Below are 23810 nucleotides of genomic sequence, written 5' to 3' on the forward strand. Positions count from 1 at the left end.
GTACTCCTCTGCATGACGACCTGGTGGTCCAGACTGCAAGGTGAAGGAGGTGGCCCAGACAGGTGTCAGGGCAGAGTCCTTTGCATCCTCTTAGAAGGGGATGCCACCCTGGAGCTAGCGTTGCTAGGTCCTCTGTTAGCAGCGTTCTGAAAGCTCCCTGAGCGGGACTAAGGATAAGGCGGGGTGAGGGGTGCACCGAAAAGCCGAGTTCATCCTTCTGAACACCTGGCGGAGAAGCTGCTGGTCTGGCCGACCCCCAGCTCTCCGGAAACTCAGGGGGCGGAAGTTCCTCTTACTCCTTGGTCCTTCCAGCCCATCGCTGACCCTCGTGGAGTCCCGGTGCTGGAGCCTCCTTGCATGACGCGCACCCCTGGGCGCAGCAGGCAAATGGTCTGGCCCGTTGGTAGCCGCCACCCCTTGGGCACGACAGCTGCTCCAGCTGCTCTTGGTCGGGTCGAGCTTCTGAGCTCTGAGCCGTGGCTGCCCTGGGCGGTGGGCGAGCTGAGGGGATCCCAGGGCCACCTGCGCGTGGCCGACAGGGAGCCGCCAGCCGCAGGCGGGGAGTGGGGACCACCAAGGGACCGGCCACAGGAGCCACCCGGCGAGGTGCCGAAGCTGTGAGTACCTGCACTTGCCCCCGCCCCTCCACACCCCAGGTGGGACTCCCATTCTTTCCAGTCCCTGTCCTGGAGACGTGCCCGGGTGGAAGCTGTGAGGAGGGCGGCTGCTGCCAGGCTCATGATTCAGCACCATTGGAACCCAGAGGTTCGGGCAGAAGGGGGAGGGGACCGGACCGGGTCATTTGTAGGGTCCAGCCTTAGTTTCTAGACCAGCCCTGGTATGGAGAAGGGGGCAGTGCTCCTCGTCCTCACAGGGTTGATTGGTCAGGACATTCTGTCCCCACACCCTAGTGTCAACCTCCTTGAGCAGAGAATGTTGTGCACGTTCTTGAAAGTGTGTCAGTATGATGTCTTTCTCCACACATCTCCTCTGCTTCTCATTCCACCGTACACCCACTTTGTTTAATATCAAAACGTCCCCCCAAACTGTGAAAATTTTCTGTAGAATTTGCCTTGAGTTCAGCAGAGTTTGACTGATTCATATAAAAAGAAAATATGTATAGGAATTATAAACAGTATCTTCATCTTTTAGGCACTTGGTGTGTGTGTGTGTGTGTGTGTGTGTGTGTGTGTGTGTGTAATTGAGTTAAATCATCATACCCACCCAGACCCAATTGTGGAAAGGGAGGAACAGAGATCTTAAATTACAATCTCAAGGTCACAGAACAGGAGTTTGAATTCAGGTCTCCCTCACTCCAAAATCCATGGACCATCTGCTGTGTCAGTCTGTATTGGGTCCAAGTATGCACTGTTAGATGTGACGTATAATAATTTTCATAGGCGTTATCTCAGACACTCGCAGCAGCAACCTGTAAAGTTTCTGCACATAGCCCTGCACTCACCGGAGAGCTCGTAAGAGAAAACACCTATTTCCTTAGCATCCAGTAAGAAGATATATTTAGACAACAGTTCATGGGAGGCTGGGACCTAACCAGAGATGCCCAGGGTGATTTTTGGTGGTGATAGATGCTATATGCTCAAGTATTGGGAGAATCAATTGGCATCACAGTAAGAAATCTGGAAATCATTTTTTAATCTTTGGGCAACATTCAAAAGAACAGTTATCTAGTTTATGGGGTATGAGACTGAATCGTGCACAGCAGGGTGACAGATAAACCCAGACTTGGGTCATGCTATTTGCTTTATCACAACCTTGGGATTCGGCATAGCAGGTGATATTTTTATGGGCTAAGGAGCTAAAATACCATCCAGTAAATGGTAGAATATGAAGAAGCACTTACTCTTGAGTGCTGCTTCACTTATTAAAAAAACATGTCATGAGATGGAGATGTGAACGGTGGGAAATGGATTTCTTAATTGATGTCCCGCCCTTCAGAGACAACAATCCTATTGACCTTGTATGCTCCTGCAAAAGTAATGGACACTGGGTCTTTCTCCTCGGGTGGGTCATTTGACTTGCTTTCATTTATGATTTATGGATTTTCTCTTAAGAGTTGAAACTCTCATTATATCTCAGGTGTCGGGTTGCTAATGTACAGATGGTGTTTATTTCTAAATCCTGGCAGAGTATTTGATGGCATAAAAGAGCACAGCCATTTAGTCCATCACTTCTAAAGCGCTGGACCATTTGCTTTGGAGGGTTCTTCTTCTTTTCTTTCTTTTCTTTTCTTTTTTTTTGTTAATTGCGATATTGATAGATTAAAGCCCACAGTCTAAGTGAGGGCACAGCATGGAGATACAAACTTATATTTATTGTTCAGATAAAACTGCAGGAGAAGCAAGGTCCTGTGCGTAATCTTAAGTTGATTTTTAGAAGGTCATTTCATTTGTTACCTATATTATAAGTCTTGGTGAGGCATATGGCAATCCAATCTGTTCGATCCCTGGGGAACCTCAGAATTGATATGAATGAATAAGCAGAACTAGAATATTACTGCTTTTAAAGCAGAGAATGGAAAGTGTATGTCCCAGTAGTGATGTCACAGGAAGCATTTCAAAACATCATGTTTCATTTAGATAATACCACTGAGGGCACGAATCTAATGGCAGCCTGGCTGTAGCTGTAGAACTCTACTTCCTCTCTGCCTCTGGATGGATCTGACCAATAACTACTGAAAAGCATCTAAATTTACGACTTCAAGGAACTCCAAATCTATCTGAGAGGTATTTGCTTACCCAGAAATAACAGAACGATACAGAATGGGCTCAATACCAGCAGGTGTAAATTTAGGGGCTATAAGGACACCCGAAGAGAAGAGGGAATCATTAGAAGCTGGGTGGTCAGAGAATCAGGGATGTCTTCAGTCACAGATGTGGATTAAGTGGCTTTCTGAGACTTGGACTGGTTTCCATAGGCTGAGAAACAGGGAGAGCTGAGATGTGCCAGGCTCTGGTCTATGAAGAACTTTGAATGTCAGGCATGAGACCTGTTTCTGATGTGGTCACCGCAGAGAACTAGTAGACATATTTTTAATCAGAGAAAGTTTTTCTTGCCCATTTTAATCATTTCCTTTGTCTCAATACCCTTGCGGGAAAATGGAATCTTTTTTTTTGACATTAAAAGAATTATGAACTAAATGCAGAAAAAACATTCTATGAAAATAAAATACTTTTGTTCTGAAGAGATCCACACTTTAAAATTTTATCCACTGTACAATTATGTACAAATAGGAAAGCAAAAGATATAAATATTGTACTCTTACCAAGTAAAGGCAGCCATTGATGGCATTAACCGATGGCTTTAATCATACTATATTATTAATGTGCTTATTTTTACTTTCATTCTCCTGTTCTAGTTTTCACCATATTGTAAGTGAGTAGTAAACATTTTACATGCCTGCATAAGTTTCCATGAGCGAGACACACTGGAACTTCCTAATCGTTCCTCCTTGTGAGTATATTGTTGATCTCAGTCTTGACACTGTGATGAACATCTTGATCCATGGGCTTTTTTATTTTGAGGATTAATCCTGTAGGCTAGCATCTCTGGGGAAAGGGTATGAACTCTTCATATTATTAGACTATTTCAGCAAGTTTTGAATCTCCACTAAATTTTCTGTGTTCGATTTTGGACTTTACATATTCGGTATAGAATATTTGTACATTGTTAGAAAGTCACAGTTGTGTCTGTGGCTCCTTAGATCACACAGTTTCAGGCAACTTCGCTTTTCACTAGAACAATTAGCTAGATCCTAAGAACTGAGAGGAAGGTGAGCATTGAGGACTAGGGAAGAAAGGAGATGGAATTGAAGTCAGAACAGGTTTTGTGAGATTAAGGGGGAGTCTGGTCAGAGAAGCACATGTGATAACAGACCTTCTGCTTCAGGGCTGCATTTGTGGGAACATTTGCCTCCACAACTTTTCTTCTATCAGAAACCATATCCCAAATTAGTATTTTCAAACTTCAGATTCTGTTCTGTGTCAGATCCCCAGGTCTTTAACTTTGGTACCTTAGTAATGCTGGACACAGATTAGAGCTCTCTCTGATTATAACTTAGCAGTAGCCCCCACTAGAACATACAGGGTCTATGGGAGGCACATTTGAAGGTCTTTACATTTCAGGACTGTTACTTCCTGGTGTACATTTGCCAGAGCTGGCCTTTGAGAGGAGTGGTGTCCAGCGGATGCATGACATTCTAGAGTCACTTCTCACCTCATTTTCTCACCAGAGGAAAAATATTCCCTTGTAGAGGAGATTGTACCTCAGTTTCCCTTGTGTGTTGAAAAGATGCATCATTCCCTCTCTCTTATGAGTAAGACAGGACCTACAGTTGGAAGGGTGCTTTACCTGACACTTGACTTACTCCCCAAAGTTAATGATGGGGTTTCCCCTGGGATCCACTTCCATCCTTCTTGTTTGGGTCATGAGACTGGGACTCCACGTAGGTGGTTTGCTGTAAAGTGTCTCTAGGTACTAGTGAAAGGGTAGTCAAGGGATATTGACTGTACTTGAGGACACAATTAGGAGCTGAAGTTCTTTCTAATGAGTCAGTCTTGAAGCAATGGAAACTTTGCATTGCACTGTAAACCACAAAGAACCTTGGCCCTCTTCTCAGATCTCAAGAGATGATTTCTGATGGAAGCTGGGTTTTGAAGGACTTGAATATATTAAGCTGAATTTGCCTTATGCTTGGAACTTATTATCCTATTATAGTTTCCTTAAGTTCTTAAAAGCTTATAAATCCATTTCCATTTTTTCTTAGGCATTATTTGTCAAATGAAAAGTGGGCTTAGTGAAAAGTTCCTCTAGAGTTAAAAGTAGAAAGTTTAAAGAGTTTAACTATTTATTCCCCTTTAGAATTTATTCCCCATTTGTCATTTAACCACATGGCTGTTCTTAATGCATACTGTTGGTGACAAAGCTAAGGCACTGGGCTCATTTAGGCTCTGGGAGGTGGCGAGTGATAAATTATCACCCTTTCTTTTCCACATCTTTTACAATAAAGCTCCTGATTGGTTGATTTTTTTTTCTGTAGGTTTTAGAATTCAGTGGACAAGAGCTCACTTCTCTCAGCATTGCTAACCCCCGAAATCAATGATATTGTTGATATGCCAAACTGTCTGTATTGGCCGCTATTTCTAAATTGCTTTGACACCTGAGCTTCCACACCTATGTTATTTTTGTCTCTCTGCCACTCTGCCTAGCCATGTGAAATGGAACATTCTATTTGTCAAAGGACTTTTTTTTTTTTTTTTTAACATTTCTAGCTCTCTCATCCACTGCTTTGTGAAGTGTGAACTGGTACCACAGCTAATTTGAGAAGATGGAAATAGCTTGGTTTCTTTTTAAAGTTTATTTTTATCTTAAAAGTTTCTTTCTCCTCCGTTAGTATTTGGGCAGTGAAGCCATCTTTTAAAGTAAGTTGGACTTTTGTAGATTTAGAAGGCAAAGAAGCAGTAATCCAGGCAGCATCTTCAAAATCTTTTCGTGACTGTAGGTCATTCCATGACTGTAGGTCAGTCCATGGCTGTAGGTCAGTCCATGGCTGTAGGTCAGTCCATGGCTGTAGGTCAGTCCATGGCTGTAGGTCAGTCCATGGCTGTAGATTATTCTATGATTGTGGGTCAGTCCATGGCTGTAGATCAGTCCATGGCTGTAGGTCATTTTGTGGCTGGCTTGTGGACATGCTGAGACACTCTCATTAAAGGTACTGCCACCTCTTTGTTTATAAGTGTAATCCTACTTTAATTGCATGTAGAATTTGTTTTAATTGGCATAGCCTGACTATATTTTAAATGTGGAATATTGGTGACTGTGGGTTTGAGTCACTGAATTTTCTAGAATCATCCAAATGTGTAATTTGTCATAATTGAAAATCTACTTTTTCAAAGAACTCATCAGATAAAATATATGGCCATATGCAACATTTGGAGTGATAACTAGAAAATCAGAACACAGTTTGCTGCTAACTAAAGGTTATGGGGTCGTCCTGCAAAGGGGTAAGATTGAAACTAACCCCTTTCCTATAGTCAGTTGGTTTAATATTCACGAGCCATCTGTAGGCATTATCATTTAATATTCATTTAATATCATTTAATATCATTTAATATTCATGAGCCATCTGTAGGCATTATCATTTAGTTTTAGGTTTGGTCCCATCCAAGAAATAATCCAAGAAACCATCTTGAGTGACATAACCTTTATAATACCTAGAATCCTATCATTGGTAGAAATTACTTTGTCCATTTTAACAATGTAAAAAATAGAACTAAAGAGACACAAAAACAGGTGGACATTAGTATCCAGAGGGAGATTAGTAATTGGCTAATAGTTTTCCCTATGAGATATACATTTTGACACCTGCTGCTAGTACTTTTATATGGAATTAAGAGAATGATTTTCACTGGTTTATTGATAATCTTTTGGTTTTACTTCCTTTAGGGAAGTTGAGAAAACTTGAACTTACTGAATACCTATGTGGTTAATACGTGCACATTTCAACTCATTTGTTTCACAGAGGATAAACATCATTTCTAGAACTTGACAGTTAAGTGTTAAGTATTAACAGGGAAGTTGTAAGTGAAGGATCCGTACTTTTCAAAAACCATTAGGTTGAGTCAGAGAGTTGACTCAGCAGAAAAAGTGCTTGCTGCACAAGCCAGAGACCTGAATTTGAACTCTGGAGCCCATGTGAAAGTGGAAGGAGAGAAATTATGTCATAAGCCTTCCTCTGATCTCCTTGTGCGTGCCATGCACATGCATGCCCTTCCTGTAACAGTGTATATGCACACATGTGAACAACATAAAACTGTTTTTAAAAAAATATCAGCTTCTATATGTGTACAAAAGCTTTAACACTTCTCTAAAACTGATGCCAAATAAACGTTTTTGGTACAGTGAATGGTGACTACCACATATATTTTGGGTTGTCATTTTGGGAAGAGGCATTTTTCATTTAAAATGTTTACTTGGGGTGCATGTCTCAAGAGCTGTTTTCATATTTGACTCAGTATTAAGTATAACATGTGTTCCTCATTGGTTAAATATGGCATATATGTTTAATATTGTACTCAACAATGCATTCGTGAGTGTTGCTTATAGACCATTCAAGGAATGAGGACAATATGAATGTAGGATACATGAAGCATTGAAAGCAGTTTTTACTGGGAGTAGCATTGAGAAAGTACACATGGGGTGCTGTTATTGCTGTTATCTCAAAGGGTAGACCAGATCCCCCTTGTTCAAACTAGCCCCGTTGAAAGGTTATTCTCATAGAAGTAGAAAGATTCCTAGCTTAGTTCTACTTAGTCTGGGAATCTACTTTGTGGTTAAATTATTTTAAATTTGCCTAAAAGTTTCCCTTGGTTTATAAGTCTTCCTGTGTTTTATGAATGAAAATATTGTATGTGATAAAAGCTTGATGGGTCCTTGGAATAATGTATACCCTCCTGGTTTTGAGTAGAGTCTTCTAAAGCCAAGAAGGTCTTATCAGATTGTGTATTGTTCAGCTCTACTCTCTGAGAGCAGCTTTATGAGCTTTCATATATATATGAATATATACATATTTTACATACACACATATGGTCACATAGTATTTATTTTTTTTTCGGTGACTGGTACTTCATTAGCATATTCCCCTTCAGATTCACCCATCTTGCCACAGGTGACACAGTTTTCTCCTCTTTCAAAGCTGATAGTATTCCACACTAGATCTACATTCTCTCTATACATTCCATTTACCTACCTGCTTATTTGTTGACCAACACTGGAGCTGGTGTCTTGTTACCCTTTGCTCTATGCAAGGACGCCCAAAGGATAGACCAGATCCCCCCGACCATACTAATCTTGTTAAAAGGTTATTGTTATAAGACCAGAGTCACGAGTAATTTTGGATGTGCTGAACTTGTGAATGAGTCAGAATCAAGTTCATGTTCTATATCCCATGACCATTCTGAAATTGTAAACAACCAGTCTGATAACAGCCAACAGTATTTCATATAAGAAATCTTTATTTTGATCATTTCTTGATGAGAGTTTTTGAATTTTAAGTAAATGCAGTAAATGCCAGTGCTCCCTAAGTGTCTTTCCCCCTTCTTTCCCTCCTCCCAAAACTTCCAGTCTCTGATGACCATTATTCTACTCCCAACTTGTCTGAGATCAATTTTGTTATATTCTTCTTTTTTTTTTTTTTTTTGGTTTTTCGAGACAGGGTTTCCCTGTAGTTTCTAGAGCCTGTCCTGGAACTAGCTCTTGTAGACCAGGCTGGCCTCGAACTCAGAGATCCGCCTGCCTCTGCCTCCCGAGTGCTGGGATTAAAGGCGTGCGCCACCACCGCCCGGCTTGTTATATTCTATATGTGAATGACGGTATTTGTGCACTACTCACCTTTTGTTCTTGACTTATTTCACTTAACATAGTGCTCTTCAGTTCCATCCATGTTTTCACTGATGACAGGATTTCCTTACATCTTATTATTCAATACTAGCACATCACACATATATTCTGCATTTCCTTCATCTGTGTATCTGCTGATTGACACTGTTTTCATGAGTTAACTATTATGAATACTGCTGCAGTAAATGTGAGAGCAAAGACGACCCTTTTGGCATACGGATTTAATTTCCTTTGCCGTGTACCTGGTAGCAGGGTTGCTTGAATATCTGATAGTTCTATTTTAACTTTTGGTGAGCTTCTGTGCCATTTTCTGCAATAGCTCTGCTAATACACATTCTGACCAGCTGAGTCAAGAGTTCCTATATTTTTTACGAGCTCACCTGCCCTTGTTGTCCTTAGTCTTCTGTATTACTCGTTCTTACTGGGATGGTGTCATATTGGTAGGTAGATGACTGTTTTGACAAAGTACATTCTTATTATATTATTCTAGGGGGGTGGTTGGGAAGGATAATTCTTTCTTTATAATCTACCCTTCTTATTTGCATTTTCGATTGTGTTGTGAGGAGGGACCCTTTTAAGAGACTTTGTCCTCCATTTGCAGTTTCTTGTCTGTCTGTGAGGAGCCAGATAGTTGTCATTGGAAGATGAGAAAGAAGGGCTTCTTTTCTTGGCTTATCTTGGCGACTTTATTAGTAACTTATTAAAATATCCTTTTCTGACGTGCTGGTCTATTCAGCATCTGCCCAAGATTCCATGCAGATAAAGCATGACTATTCTGCCTCTGTGGTGATTGGTTATATCCTTCGTAGGTAAGGAAGATGTTACGGAGGAGCTCAGACCTCATAGACTAAAATGAGGGGAGAATAGAAAACACTGGTATGGGCAGGGCTGTTGTAGGGGGTGATACTTAAAGCACACTTTCCATACACAGATGGGACTTTCATAGGGCTCCTGTGAATGCATAGGGAAACATTGCTGTGCTCATAAAAATAAACAAAATGCAGATCGTGTCTCGTGGAGCCAGAGCATTGCTTTGTGCGTCTGTCTGTTTGCTTGTTTGTTTCCAGGCACAACTCATGCACTTTGACCTCCCTTTCTGGCCTCAAGGAGCCACATCTGAGCTAAAGTTCCAGTGGTAGCAAGCTGCAGGTTTCTCCCTTTCCCTGTTCGCTGTCTGTGTGCAGAGAGGTGGTTGGCTGATGACCAGGTCTTTACCTTCTTTGGACTTTGTTAGAACTGAGGATGCTGAAGGCTGCTCCTCCTGAGATGAATCAGCAGCCCTGTCCACCATGGTTCTGGCGACGGCTGCTCTCTGACACTAGTAACCAAGCCCGTGGTATGAAGGGATGCTGTACAAAGAAGGTCAGAAAGCCTTAGATTCGGGTCGAAAACTGAAACGAAGCCGTGGTGTGTAATTTTACCCCACATTTGAAGTCTATGTGGTGAAGTTGTTACTAGAACTTTTGCAGTTTATCCTCTAGATGCCCCCCCTCCCCAACAGAAAGCCTGGTGGAATGCTTTGGATTCTTAAAATAGATTATTGCAGAGCAATGTCTATGTTCTCTGGTTTTTCCAAATTCAAGTCTCATCTTCATCCTCATAGTTTTAAATTCCCCTTTTACACTAATAATATATTTTAATTCTAGTTTTTAAAGTTTGTCTATTCTCTAGTTTAGAATAGACATGCAGTCAATGATATTTATTTAACTCTATTAATATTCAAATCACTGCTATAAAGCAGTTTCTGATTATCAGGAATATAAGGTATTAAAGTCATGTGTATTAGCATATATTAGCATATATTTGCATCTATAATATGTATTGCCAAAGGAAATCTCATTTTGAATTATCAAAAGTCCCAGCATTTCAGTAACTTTGATAACTGGGAAAAACATGACCAAATGGCTTTATAGAGATGAATACACATAAGGAAAAATTTTCTGGTGGCGCTAAAATGTCAAGATCAAGAGAGGTTCAATGGCTGATTGTCGTTTAGTAATTTCTCCATTATAATTTATAAGATAGAAAGAAGTCACAACTTAATATATCTTGTTGCTTGCTCAGCAAATGTCTGCTGAATTAAAATCAAGTAGGAAGAGATGAGTTGGAAAATCTATTTGTATTGAAATTGGTAGAGTAGGCTGATGTAAACAATTCAGTAAAACTGGTTTCCGAGTTTGTCTTCCTGGGACTAGAGAGATGGCTCTGAGTAAACTAAGTTTCCAGCACCCACACTGGTCATCTTACAGCCTCTGGCAATTCCATCCAGTTCTAGAGACTCAATCCAGCATCCTCTTCTGAACTCCACAGGTCCTGTACGTCACTGACAAACACATGCACACTTTTTTTTTAAAAAAAAAAGTTTGAAAAAAAATAAATAAAAAAGAAGTTTGTGTTCCTGTCCTTTGGTGTGATCTTTGACAGAGAAGCTTATCATTGGGAAAATATGGGGCTTATCCAGCTATTAAAGTAATGGGAGAAGGAATCTGTGAATATTCAGAAATACGGATAACACTCTTTATTCTTTTACTTCTTTTTTTGGTGTTGGGGGGGGGGGGACAGGGTTTCTCTGTGTAGCTTTGGAGCCTGCCCTGGAACTTGTATTGCAGACCAGGCTGGCCTTGAACTCACAGAGATCCGCCTGCCTCTGCCTCCTGAGAGCTGGGATTAAAGACGTGTGACACCACCGCCTGGCTCACTCTTTATTCTTAGTAATTTATTTCATATCACCAAAATGCTGTGGGTAAAGTCATGCAGAGGTGCTCGATTTATTTATTTTTTTTTAAAGAAGCTCTCTCTATACTAGAATGTTCTTTTTCACACTTTTCTCTTCTTGATAGGAATTTTAAGCATTGCTGGGGATGCAGCTCAGTTGGTAGAGTGCTTACCCACCATGAAAGCAAGCCCAAGTCCCAGTACCTCATAGCCTATGTGTGAGGGTGCTGGCCTGTGACACTAGAATCCCAGGGAAGCAGGAGGCCAGTAGTTCAGAGACAGTCTGGTCTGGATGTCTTAGTCAGGCTAGTAAGGACAAAAAGTTTTAAGCAAATCCTTTTAAAGCCCTGAGATAAGGTGTGAGGCAGTCTAACGGTGCCACTGATCCGAAGATGAGTTGGTTCTGTCTCAGAGGGAGAAAGCAATGATGTAACAACTAAGCTGGGCAGAACGCACCCAGGAGAAGGAAGATGCTTGAGATAAGAAAACCACTGGGGGAGTGTAAATTAAGAGGGGAAGGACATTTTCCAGAATGCCTTATCTCTAGCTAGAATACCCTTCAAACTTGTTTTGTCTAAAGAAATACAATTCTCTTCTTGACATTGTTTATACCTACACATACAAAGAGAGAAAGTCCAAGATAATACTCACAAATACTTCCCTTACTTCTCACAGTCTGAAGGAAATATTTTATTTTTTTATCATTTTTTAAAAAATATTTTTGAAAAGGATTATGTAGCATTTTCTTCTTCCTTTCTTTTCTCTAGCCCCACCAAGCTACCTTCCTTCTTCCATGTCCCCTCAAATTTATATCCCCATTTTCTTTACTGTTGTTGCACACACACACACACACACACACACACACAATGCATATATGTGTATGGGTGTATGCATGTTTATGAGAAAGTATATGCAAATATCACTTACTGAGTTAGTAATTGTCTCTGTACTGGACAATTGCTAAGGGGACTCATCCCTCACGGTGGCTAATTTTCCTTTCCCCAGCAAGTTTGTAGTTGCCCGTCATTCTTCGTCTAAGGGTGGTTTATGTTAACATGGCCATTGATGTTGCCCCTATTCTGATCTTGTTCATGCAGAAATTTCTCGGAGAGACTTTCACAGCAGACTTCCTGGTATTCCGAGTCTAAAATTGCTCCTCTTCCATGACTTTCCCTGAGCCATTGATGCAGGAGCTGTGATGTAGATGTATCCATTGGCGCTGGGTTCTCCACGATCTGATGATCTCTGCATTGTGTTAGGTTGTGCTTTTCCATTTTTGGTGGCCTCCATTCGCTGTTTGATGAGAGGTGCAGCTACACCTGTCTGTGGGACAGGATTTAGACTTCATTAAGGAATTATGGAAGTCTAACAAAATGGTGACAGTAGATTCTTTGATAAGTCCGTGACTTCACTACCCCTGGAAAGCTGGCTAGGTTTCCAGTATCAGTCCTGACTTTCTTCCTGCTGAGTGGTCCTTAAGCCCAGTTAGACAGCTGTTCATTGTCACCAAGATATGAGTGCCACTTATTGCACCTGTATGGATATCTTGCTGTGCTGGTTATCACTGTGGTTTATACTTGTGACAGCTGTGGAGAACTGTTTAATTGCTTCCCTCCCTTGGCAGCTTGCATAGTATTTTTGGAACCATGGAAACTAGACCTCAGGAAAGAGGCTTCCAGGTCAGGTCCAGCTTGAATCATCTGAGTCCTGTGTCCTAAGTGTGCATTATTTTTTAGCAGCTGAGGTCTACAAATCCTGAGAGGCAGCCAACAACGACATCAATAGTCTATATTGTTTTTGGAGTCACTTGTACTGCCCTGACCAATCATTCAAAAGGAGAGTCTCTCCTACTTAGTACTGGGATACTTAAAAATCCATTCTAGTGTTTCAACCACACACACACTCATTGAGTTTGAGTGAGTTAACTTTATGCCTCTCTAAGGATAGTGATCTGCATTTAGTAATGAAAGAAAAATATTTACTAGAACTCACCGTAGATAGAGAGGCCCTGTTGTATCTACATGAGATGTGAACAGGGACCATTTGTATTTCTCATCAGGACTACAGGAAGGTAGGAAACAATTCAACAATGAAGGCATCTTTGCTGCCAAAAAAACAACCTGACATAGTGCAGAGGTTTTGGGACTCTAATGGTGCTGCCCAACACTTTGACAAGTTGCTGAATGTCTCTGGGTTTCAGTGTTTTCCATTTAAAATGGAACCAATAAAGCAACACACAAGGTTGAATTAGCAGAGTTCATCTGTTTAAACAGTGGCTCTCAGTCGTGGCTGTGTGTCTGAATTGCAAAAGGAATCTTCAGAAATCTTGGTCCAGGCTGAATTCTAGACCTGTTGCAGTAGGACGTTTGGTGCTGGGAATGAGGCTTCAGTTTTTTTTTTTTTTTAAAGCTCAATTCACATTGTCTGTAAAAGCTTGGTTGTAATCCCCAGAGTGCTATGCATATTGTGTGGTAGGCGCTTGACATATGTCTGGTTACCTTGGACAGACACCGCCCACATATGCAGTTCACCTTTCTTAGGCTGCTGACCAGATGAAGAGGATGTATTTGCTTTGCATTTGTCATTCTGTCAGATAATGGATTAGTATTTGGCTGCCATAAAAAGAAAACATTGCTTAGTGACATGGAAAGTCCTGGCTTGAACAATTAGGAGCTACGATATCAGAGGCATTACTTAAATGATGCATTGGCTTATGCTAATGTTTATAGAATATACATAAGACTTAAAGAGTTTAGATTAGAATTTGAACCTTAAATACTGCCTCATAGAGTAGGTACAGTACCAGTTTGATGTAGGTAAAGTCTTCAAATATGTAAGATCCTGATATTAGCAAGAGTATACTGGTATTATGTGGTAGAGCATATGTGATATCTGTACACAGTATTTGGGTTGACTTGTAAAATTTGGGAGAGGTATTGAGGCCATAATTGAAATGATGGAGATTGTTGTGATATCAGTATGAGCATATGGTCTCACTTTGCTGTCACTAAAATTGGATTATTTCCCCTGACACTATGGGGCCATGCCTGAAAAACTGTATGTCCAGAGAAACGCCCAGTCCTTTACATTGTTAGCCTTGTTAGGATGCGGTTAAATTCACTCGATAGTAGAAATGCATTCTCTCTGTTCATAGAGAATGGGGACCTCTTTCTGAGTCTAATCTTTCAGTAAAGGGTCATTTGTTTTCAGAGCTCACCAAAGTGATAAACCCAAGCCAGAAATAATCCATGCAAATTGAATTTTAGAATTTGTGAGACGCATTCAGAGCCACATCTTGGGGAGATTGTCAGTGTGATTATCTACAGTCTTATGCACCATTTCTAATTTTCAAATTATCCCCTTGACACTGTGGAACCACATGAGTTGCTTGTATTTAAAAGTTGAAATGTAGCATGTACTATAGACAGGTTTTTGAGCAATGTTGCCAGAGGCTCAGTGACTTAAGATTGATAATAAACATCTCACAGATGCTAATAAAATCATACATTCCTATGTGACTGATAAAATAGACTTGAATTTATCCACAATTGCTTCCATCAACCTTCTATTTGCTTTTCTCTCATACAGTATTTCCATTTCTCTGTGAAAGCTAACTACATTCTTTTGAAGAACTTTTACACATAAGCAGTATATGATATAAATCTTTTACTGTTTGTTATTACTTTTTTATTAAAGAGTTTGAGCATTTTAGATCAATACTAATAAAAGAAACCATGGAGGTCTTGCTCATGGGAGTACACATGTATGTTGTTCTTTTTAAAGCTGTTATGTCCTGAAGCCAACTTTATTGGTATCTGGGGTTGGACATGGTGGGGATCCTTCAATGCAGGGGTCAGCCATTGTAGGGACTATGAATTTGGAACGTAATAGGGATGTGTCTAGTAGCAGGAGGAACAGGCCTCTCTCTCTCTCTCTCTCTCTCTCTCTCTCTCTCTCTCTCTCTCTCTCTCTCTCTCTCTCTCTCTCTCTCTCTCCAAAGAGATGGTGTTAGAATTAGGTCCTATAAAACCCAGAATGGCTTTACATGACATACTTAATTATTCTCAACTCCATCCTTTGTAAGCCGAAGGGGAAAGTCTCTACTGAATAAGCTTTTGGTGTTGTTGTAGAGGACATAGGGATTAATAGGCTATGAATGGTAAAATAAAACTCTCTGCTTGCAAGTGGTAAGGTCTTACTGCCTCTAGTGCACATTGTCATGTTTATCTGCAGAACAGAAACGGTAATGGTGCACGACTCGGGTTATTAGATTTTATTACACAGCCTATTTAAACACGCAACACAGTGCTTGTGTTCCTCCATCCACACATTCAGCAAGCACCTATCTGGTACCTAACACGCTCCAGGAGCTTTCCCGGGTGTTGGGAATATGTGAGCAGAAGCAAACACAGTCCTCTTATCTGTAAGTTTTTAGTCCTCCGGAGAGGGCTAGAATTAGGCTCGAAAGGGACCAAAGGCTGTGAGAGTGCCATCAGAATGTGAGTTCTACCTGAACACAGCTAGGGACAGGAGGGCTTGCCTTCTAGAGGGAAGGATGGGATGTGCAAAGTCTGTATAAGTTGGAAGAGACAAGTGATTGGAACACAGTGAAAGGGAATGTGGCTCAGGGTCTCACTGGAAAGACAGGAAGGAAGCAGGGAGCTGGATCTGATGGATGTCCCACCAGGGAGGGTAATCTTTGGAAATAGCATGCCAGAAGCATTCAGAGTGAGGTATTTGTTGTAGGAATTAGAAGGAAGTCATCAAGTTCTTGCATCTCTGCATCTTGTGGTAAATCAATAGGGCTGTCAATCAAATTACAACACCTGGGCATGGCTTGGGAAGCAAAGGTGAAAAACAACCTTTGTCAGACTTACTCTATGTAACACTGATAATGTGGTTGACCTCTGTGAGCCATGGAGTCATGTATGTATGTGCCTGTCCGAGGGAGCCTGGATGTGTCAGGTTTGGAGAGGCTGAAAGAGAAGATTCTGTAATCGCTAGGATAGCTGCATGTTTAGACACTTCCCTTTGCCAAGAAAGACAGAAGCAGAGCAGTGCCAGCTCGTGTGTTTGGGGGGCACAGTGCCTAGTTCCCTATACTTGCTCTTATAACATAATAGCAATCTTAACAATGCATGCTGATTTATTCAGTGGCTGTTCCTAACCTGAAACCAGGCAAAGATGGGACTTGCAGGAAACATTAGCTTATTAGCACCTGTCCAGGAAAGATCATTTTAAAATTAGACTTTAGTTGCTTTCATGTGAGCATTGGAAAGTCATCAGAGCTATGCAAGCCAGCTGGAGGGTGATTAGTTAAGGTGTGGGGAGGGAGGATGGAAGAGTAATATTAGATTTACATTCTAGAATCCTGCATTCTGTTGAAGAAAACAGATTGGAAAAAAAATTGAGTAGATAGAAATCTTCTGTTAGGAACTTGTAAACGGTCCTAGTGAGAGATGTGGACAGCCAGGATTAGAGGTGGCAACGAGTTAGGATGAGTCCTGAGATGTCCTGGTCCTAGAGAACTCAGAGTTGGTGATGGGATTCTTACATGTTGGGCCGGAGGAAAGCGTTGAGGTCCCGGACTGGTTCTTGACCCTGAGTTTGCAGTGGCGTGGAGAATACCTAGATGGAAATGTCTGGCAGGGACGTCACATTCCATCAGTCATTGCTACAGGAGCAGGATCATTAGTAGGAGGGAAACATAAGTTTTCAACATACTCATCAATGGTTTACTTCCTGGGCCGTAAGGTCCACCTCTGCTTTATGGTTACCAGATAAGCAGCTGCTTCCCCGGCACAGAGAACTGTCTTTTCACACCTCTGCTTCACTCTTTAAATCTTTGCGTAATCACATGCTTTCCCTCCTCCCCCTCCTCCTGTTAATTCCACATCCTTCTAGTTCCTAGTGGTCCCTGGTGTCCCTATTTCGGGGATCAACAAGCTTTATTTGCACAGTCAAATAGTTGTCGCTATTCCAGTCTGCCTTTTAAGGGTCTGAGCATCCGGGGACAATGCACAAAGGAGGATACTGTGTCCAGTAAGTCTGGATTTTCAAAACATGTTTGGAACAGACTTGACCTATGACCCCTTTACCCGTCCGTCATGTGTTTCGTTGTCTCCTTTATTTTCAATCTTCAATCTCCTGCCTAGACCAAAATTTTGAAATTGTCTCCCTCTGCTCCTGCTTTATCAATGTTCGTTATAAAATTCTTTTTTTTAATTTTTCCCTTGAAGGTCTCCTTTTCTTTTATAGTTAAATCTTAATAATCTGACTTTTTGTACTGCTGTCTCAAAAATAGTCATGATCTCTACTTTTTAGAGATCCTCCTGCTCTCTCCTTCTCAAATGTCTGTCTACACAATGCCCTTGGAAAGGTAAGGAAGAAGCCCCCAATGAGAGGCCCCCGCAACAGTGTGCACACACTGTGTCCTTGCTATCCCCCTGATGTCCGTCATTGCGGGTCTCCACACGGTCCTCCTATCTCTGATGACTGCCTGTCACGTTAGATAAAGACTTTTCATCTGGAATATACAAAGAATTCATGAGATTCAGTAAGATGAATTCTATTAAAAATTGGCCTAAGCCTTGAGCGAACTCTTTACCAAGGATGATCCGCACAGTCCTCGGCATGCAAAGGGAGATTTATTACCTGCGTTATTAAGGACTCGCCAATCACAGCACAGATGAGATAAAACCACAGTCCTCCAATGGCCAGAATCTAAAACACTGACACCATAAAAATGCTGGTATGCAGAGCAACGGGAGTACTCATTGCTTGCTGACATCAAGAAATTAAGAAAAGGTGCAAACATATTGGAAGAGTCTTTGTGTAGGAATCGGTGTTTTTGAAGTAGGCAGTGTCTTTTGTACCTGGCCCTCTATTAATTTACCAATGGCATGAATTATTCATCCATGTATGAAGACAGAGGTCAAATCTTTTACAAAGATCTCCCTCCTAGTATCTCATAATGAGGGTTCTGTTTAGAACTAATGCTGAGCCCATGCCCGCAGTGCCCTGCACATTGTCCCCAGTGTCTTAGCACCTCAGTCATCTCTCCCTGCTTCAGAGCACTGCAGCGGTGCCTTTCTCTACTTGAGGGTGTTTAAGGCACCCCTGGAGGCTTTGGGACCAGGAGGTCTTTGCCATTCCTGGCCTTCTCCATGTACCCCCTTTCTCTACTGTCCAAGGTCAGGAGGCTGGTAAGTTAATTCTGCATCACCTCTACAGTAACCTCCAACTTGTGGTTGGTGTCAGATGCACTAACTCTGAGACCCGTGCTTTATGCTGATTGTCTGCGTTTCCTAGGGGACTAAGCTCCAGCTGCTCACAGCGGAGCTGGCCCTTTGTATTGCCTGTCCTTCCTTGTCTCCCTTCTCTGCTCCACTTAGCCATATTTCCTGTAATTTCTCCATACTTCTGGTGTTTGAGTCCTTGCTTCTGAGGAGCATGAATTAAGACTAACAAGAGGGCAAGGAGAGTCATCCCCCTTGTCTTCAAAGTTTCTTTCCTCCACGATCACCTCCTCTTATACCTGCTCCTCCTTTCTCTCATCTTGCTCCTCTTCCTCCCTGTTCTCCCTTTCTCTTCCTCTGAGTACTAAGCATCTAACTCAGGGCCTTGTGCACATTAAGCAAGATCTCTACTGCTGAGCTCTATCCCTGATTGTGTCTTAGTTTCTGTAAAAATTGTAAATGTCTTAGCTTTCACCTACTTGCTGGTGATTTCTCAAACCTGACATGGAAAAAAAAAAAAAAAAAAACCAAACAAACAAACAAAAAAACAAAACCAAAAACAAAATAAACAACAAACACAAACAAAAAAAAAACCTCCAATCAGAACCTGAAAAACAAAACACTTTCACACTGATTTTAGCAGTATGCTTTCTTTCTCTTCATCTGTAATGGGGAAAGAAACATTTTAACTGAATTCAGTATGTCAGCGTGTTCCTCCTTTGCTCTGACTGCAGTGTGGATAGCACAGCATACAGATAAAACTTGCGTCTATAACATCACCGTTAGTTATTTTTACCCAGTGATCTCAGGCTTGGCTTGAATACCTGGAATCTGGGATCAGCTTGTTTACATTTTGATTTACTCTGGAAGTGTTAACCTCAGAGGTGGTTCAGCACATATTTCAAGGACTGAAGTAAACACAGAATGCTGTGACTCACCTTCGTAATCCTTCCGTACTACTTAGGAATTGCTCTTCTGGAAGAAGCTACATTTGTTCCCTATTAAGACAGATCTTTATTGATGCAGTTTATCAAAATTCACCCTGGTGTATGATTCATGATTATTTTCATAACGTTATAACACAGGTGGATAGAAATGGCATATTTACTCAGAATCAGTAAATTAAATATTAAACTTTACAATTTGTTCATCTATTCATGGAAAAATAAATATTATTTCATTTCATATGAATCATTTATTCATTGCCTTGCTCAAATAATTATATCTTCTCAAACTAGTGAAAACTTTTCATAGTCTGCTTTAATAAACATGTGATAACCCATTATTTACTATATTAAATGAATACATTTATATTGTTTAAAATTTGATGCTTTCCTTTTTTATTTTCTAATTTTAACCGATTCATTTATTTTTAATGTGCATAAGTGTTTGGTGTGCATGTATACACACATGTATGTATATATTGATGCATAAGTGTTTAGTGTGCATGTATACACACACATATGTATGTATATATTGAGGGGTGGGAGAGTGTGTGTGTAGTGCCTAGAGAGGCCAGTGAGGGCATTGAATTCCTAGAACCAGAGTTATAGGTGCTTGTGAGTTGCCATAGGAATAGAACCTGGGTCCTCTGCAAGAGTAGTCAGTGATCTTAACTGCTGAGTCAGCTCTCTGGCCCCCAGTTTGGTATTTTGTTTAACTGCTGTTGTCTTTATTTTCTTTTTTAAATTGATTTTTGTTGAACTTTACATTTTTCTCTGCTTCCCTCCCTGTCTCTCCCCTCCCCTTCAACCCTTCCTCAAGGTCCCCATGCTTCCAATTTACTCAGGAGATCTTGTCTTTTTCTACTTCCCATGTAGATTAGATCTATGTAAGTCTCTCTTAGTGCCCTCATTGTTGCCTAAGTTCTCTGGGATTGTGGTTTGTAGGCTGGTTTTCTTTGCTTTATGTTTAAAAACCACCCATGAGTGAGTACATGTGATAACTGTCTTTCTGTGTCTGGGTTACCTCACTCAAAATGATGTTTTCTAGCTCCATCTATTTTCCTGCAATATTCAAGACGTCGTTATTGTTTTCTGCTGTGTAGTTCTCCATTGTGTAAATGGGACCACATTTTCCTTATCCATCCTTCAGTTGAGAAGTATTTAGGTTGTTTCCAGGTTCTGGCTATGACAAACAAAGCTGCTCTGAACATAGTTGAACACATGTCCTTGTGGCATGATTGAGCATCCTTTGGATATATACCCAAAAGTGATATTGCTGGGTCTTGAGGAAGGTTGTTCCCTAATTTTCTGAGAAATTGCCACACTGACATCCAAAGGGGGCGGTACCAGCTTGCATTCTCACCAGCAATGAAGAAGTGTTCTCTTTTCCCCACAACCTCTCCAGCATAAGTTGTCATCAGTGTTTTTGATCTTGGGCATCTTACAGGTCTAAGATGGAATCTCAGAGTATTTTTGATTTGCATTTCTCTGATGACTAAGGATGTTGAACATTTTTTAAGTGTCTTTCAGCCATTTTAGATTCCTCTGTTGAGAGTTCTCTGTTTAGGTCTGTACTGCATTTTTATTTTAAAGAGTGACTCGGCATGCTCCAACACTTGAGATGATTTTCTTAGGACTAGCTTCTGAACTTGGAATCCTTAACCTAAGGCATGCATATATGTGACCTAATTAACCTAGACACACACATATATGAAAATTTTCGGTGTTTTGGTGACTTTTCAGACTCTTTGTTACTGATGGTCTAGAGACCATAGATTACCTTCAGGTGAAGCAACAGCTTCCATTGCTTTCAGTTTATTTCAGTAATTTGCTATGCTCATTTTTCTAATTCTATAGCAGTAAAGTCAGTTATTTATAAAGTGATGATTTATAAATCAATGGGGCATATGAGATAATAATTTATTGTTGTGTTTTGAGGTATACTATTTGTAAATATCATTTCAAATTTAGTTTCACCATACTGAGTCAGTATAATCTAGAAAGTAAATTAAGAAAACCTGGCACTGTGCACCGTGGCACACTCTGCTTGAGTGCACTTGCTTCCTTTCTGGGAATATAAATATTTCAATTACCAAGGAATTCCATCACCTTCATGCTGTCTTTGCCAACGTAATATAACCAAGGAACTGCTGACAGTGGATTTTGTCAAGTGGTATTTCTGTGCTCAAGTGGAGAAAATAGAAACAATAAAATTGAATAGAAGCATTTTGCAGCTGTTGTTTAAAATGATAAAGTTTAAAGAAATATTCATGGTGGAAAGATAGCTAGTCAGTTAAAAGCACTTGATCCTCTTCTAGAGAATTCAGGGTTCACTCCCAGCACTCTCATGACGGCTCACATATGAAACTACATTTCTAGGGGATCCAACACCCTTTTTTGGCCTTTGTGGGCACCCGGCATGCATTTGGTACACAAAAATACATGCAAGCAACACACACATACATACATACACACATACATGCACATATACACACACATACACACACATTAAAGAAGACATATTTATAGAGTGCTACATTGTGCAGATGTGTGTTAGTCAAAGAAAAATTCCTTTCATATTCTTTTTCCTATTTTATATTATAAGCATGAGTGGTCTTCTCCCGAGAGTAAAGAGTTGGTCCTGAAATAAATGTGCCCAGTCCTTAATAACATCTTTAAGAAGAATAAGTTGTATGGATATTAAGTAAAATAAAATAAATAAAACAGTAAGAAAGGACAAGAGCTGGGAATGGTGGCTTATGCTTGTAATCCTAGGACCCAGGGGGGCTAAGGTACGAGGACTGCAGCCAAGCTGGGGCTCTGCCCAGACTACAAAGCAAAGCTTTGTTTCAAGAAGCAAAACACAAGCAACATCCACAAAGAATAAAGGGAGGACCTCCTTTAAACAACCTTAATGCCTGTTACTAATGTTCTTCCTGTAACTCGGCTCCTCACATGGCATGGGAGAACCCCACTTAACAATTGTCTGCACTAGGTTTATGAAGTCCTGTTTTTCCTTTGCAACTTCAGATTAGGCCTGAATGGGACGATAACAACGGAGAACCCGTGAGTAGGAAAGATCAGTCAGCTCTTGGCCCCAGTGTTATAAGAACCAAAAGAAGTGGTAGCATCCCAGGCTCCTATTCTAGCTGGTTGTGATGGTTAATATTGACAGTCAACTTTGCAACATCTAGAATCACTTAGGAGACAATGCCCCAGGCTTGCTAGGAAGGATTATCTCAATTAGATTAATTGAGGTGCAAAGGTTTGCTTCAGCTGTGGGCGCCACCATTCCATGGGAGAGTTAGCTCAGCCCCAGCATTCATTGTGAACAGCTTCCTGACTGTAGATGTGGTGTGACCAACTGGCTGCAAGCTCCTACAGCTATGACCCACTCGTCATCATGGACTGTGGCCTCAAACTAGGAACCAAACTCAGTTCTTTACTTGCTTTTGTTGGGCATTTTGTCGTAACAATGAAACAAGTAACTAAAGAAGTCTCTGAGTCTTCCACTGAACATAGTACATATTCATATATGTGCATATGTTATGCTTGAAATAAAATCTGCTTTGCCCTGGAATTCAGCTGTTTCATAATATTAACTACTAAGTACCAAGAAGTAAATAAAATGGACCCCTGGTTAGCCAGAGTGACTTCTCCACTGAAACCATTAATCACAGGCAGTTTACACTGGACTTACTATGCTTAAAATGCTTGTTTTGGTGAGCGAGTGAGGAACAGAGGTTGTGTGGATGATAAGGGGATGAAAAAATGTCAGGGAAGCTCACTTGGGAGACATGAGAGCTGCTACTCAGGGCTCATGTTTCTCTAGCCAATACCGCTGTGCCCTGGGATCTGGGCTATAAGCAGCTGTGGCATTGACCTTCACATTGCCCATTGTGATTATTACTGTTGCGGTAGAGCCAAGGGCATGGTGCTGTTTTATACTTTGCTTCCAGCCCAGACAGTCTCCAATGAGTGCTGGTTGTCATGACTCCCACCCAGGGGCCTGTGGCACTGATTGGCTGATGTCTCTGGGGAATGGTGCTATAGGGACTGCCTTGGGCTACAATGCCAATTCTATCTCTTATCCCCAAGCTTAGCAATTGCCCATAAAAGCTTCTCCCCTTATATAGTACAGGCTATTTTTCAGAACTGAAGCAGTTGGTTTGCATGGTTTTGTGCAATTTTGTCACTTTTTTTAAATCAAGAAGAACAGCTAACAATGCTTTCACTTGGGTCCAATTTTAGCCAGAATTTTATAAAGTGGTATTTTGAGGGAGAAGTGAGTTTGATGGTGAGTGGCTAGCTTTTGTTTTTTTTTACTTTCTCTCCAGAATCAACGTTGTTAGGATGTCTAAACTAGAAGCAATCCGAGTTGTGCTCTTTCAGGCTTGAGTGCCGGTGTACGCGGGGCGGATTTTCGGCATTAGACTGGCTGTGGGCGAGGATTTCGGGGTCTGTCAGTTTCCTGCTCTGAGCCACTGCGGTGCTCAGG

The 23810-nt window shown here is 41.0% G+C and overlaps 1 protein-coding gene across 1 annotated transcript in view; it reads left to right on the forward strand.

Moving 5' to 3' along the window:
- Nucleotides 1-421: 421 nt before the first annotated feature.
- The window catches only part of Ttll7 (tubulin tyrosine ligase like 7), a 109794-nt gene continuing 86405 nt past the window's right edge, over nucleotides 422-23810 (forward strand). The window contains exon 1 of the mRNA XM_038311451.1: nucleotides 422-617. The gene's annotated coding sequence lies outside the window, so the exon portion shown is untranslated. The remainder of the gene's footprint in view (nucleotides 618-23810) is intronic.

Source organism: Arvicola amphibius, chromosome 14 (genome assembly GCF_903992535.2).
Source record: "Arvicola amphibius chromosome 14, mArvAmp1.2, whole genome shotgun sequence".
Classification (NCBI taxonomy): Eukaryota; Metazoa; Chordata; class Mammalia; order Rodentia; family Cricetidae; genus Arvicola; species Arvicola amphibius.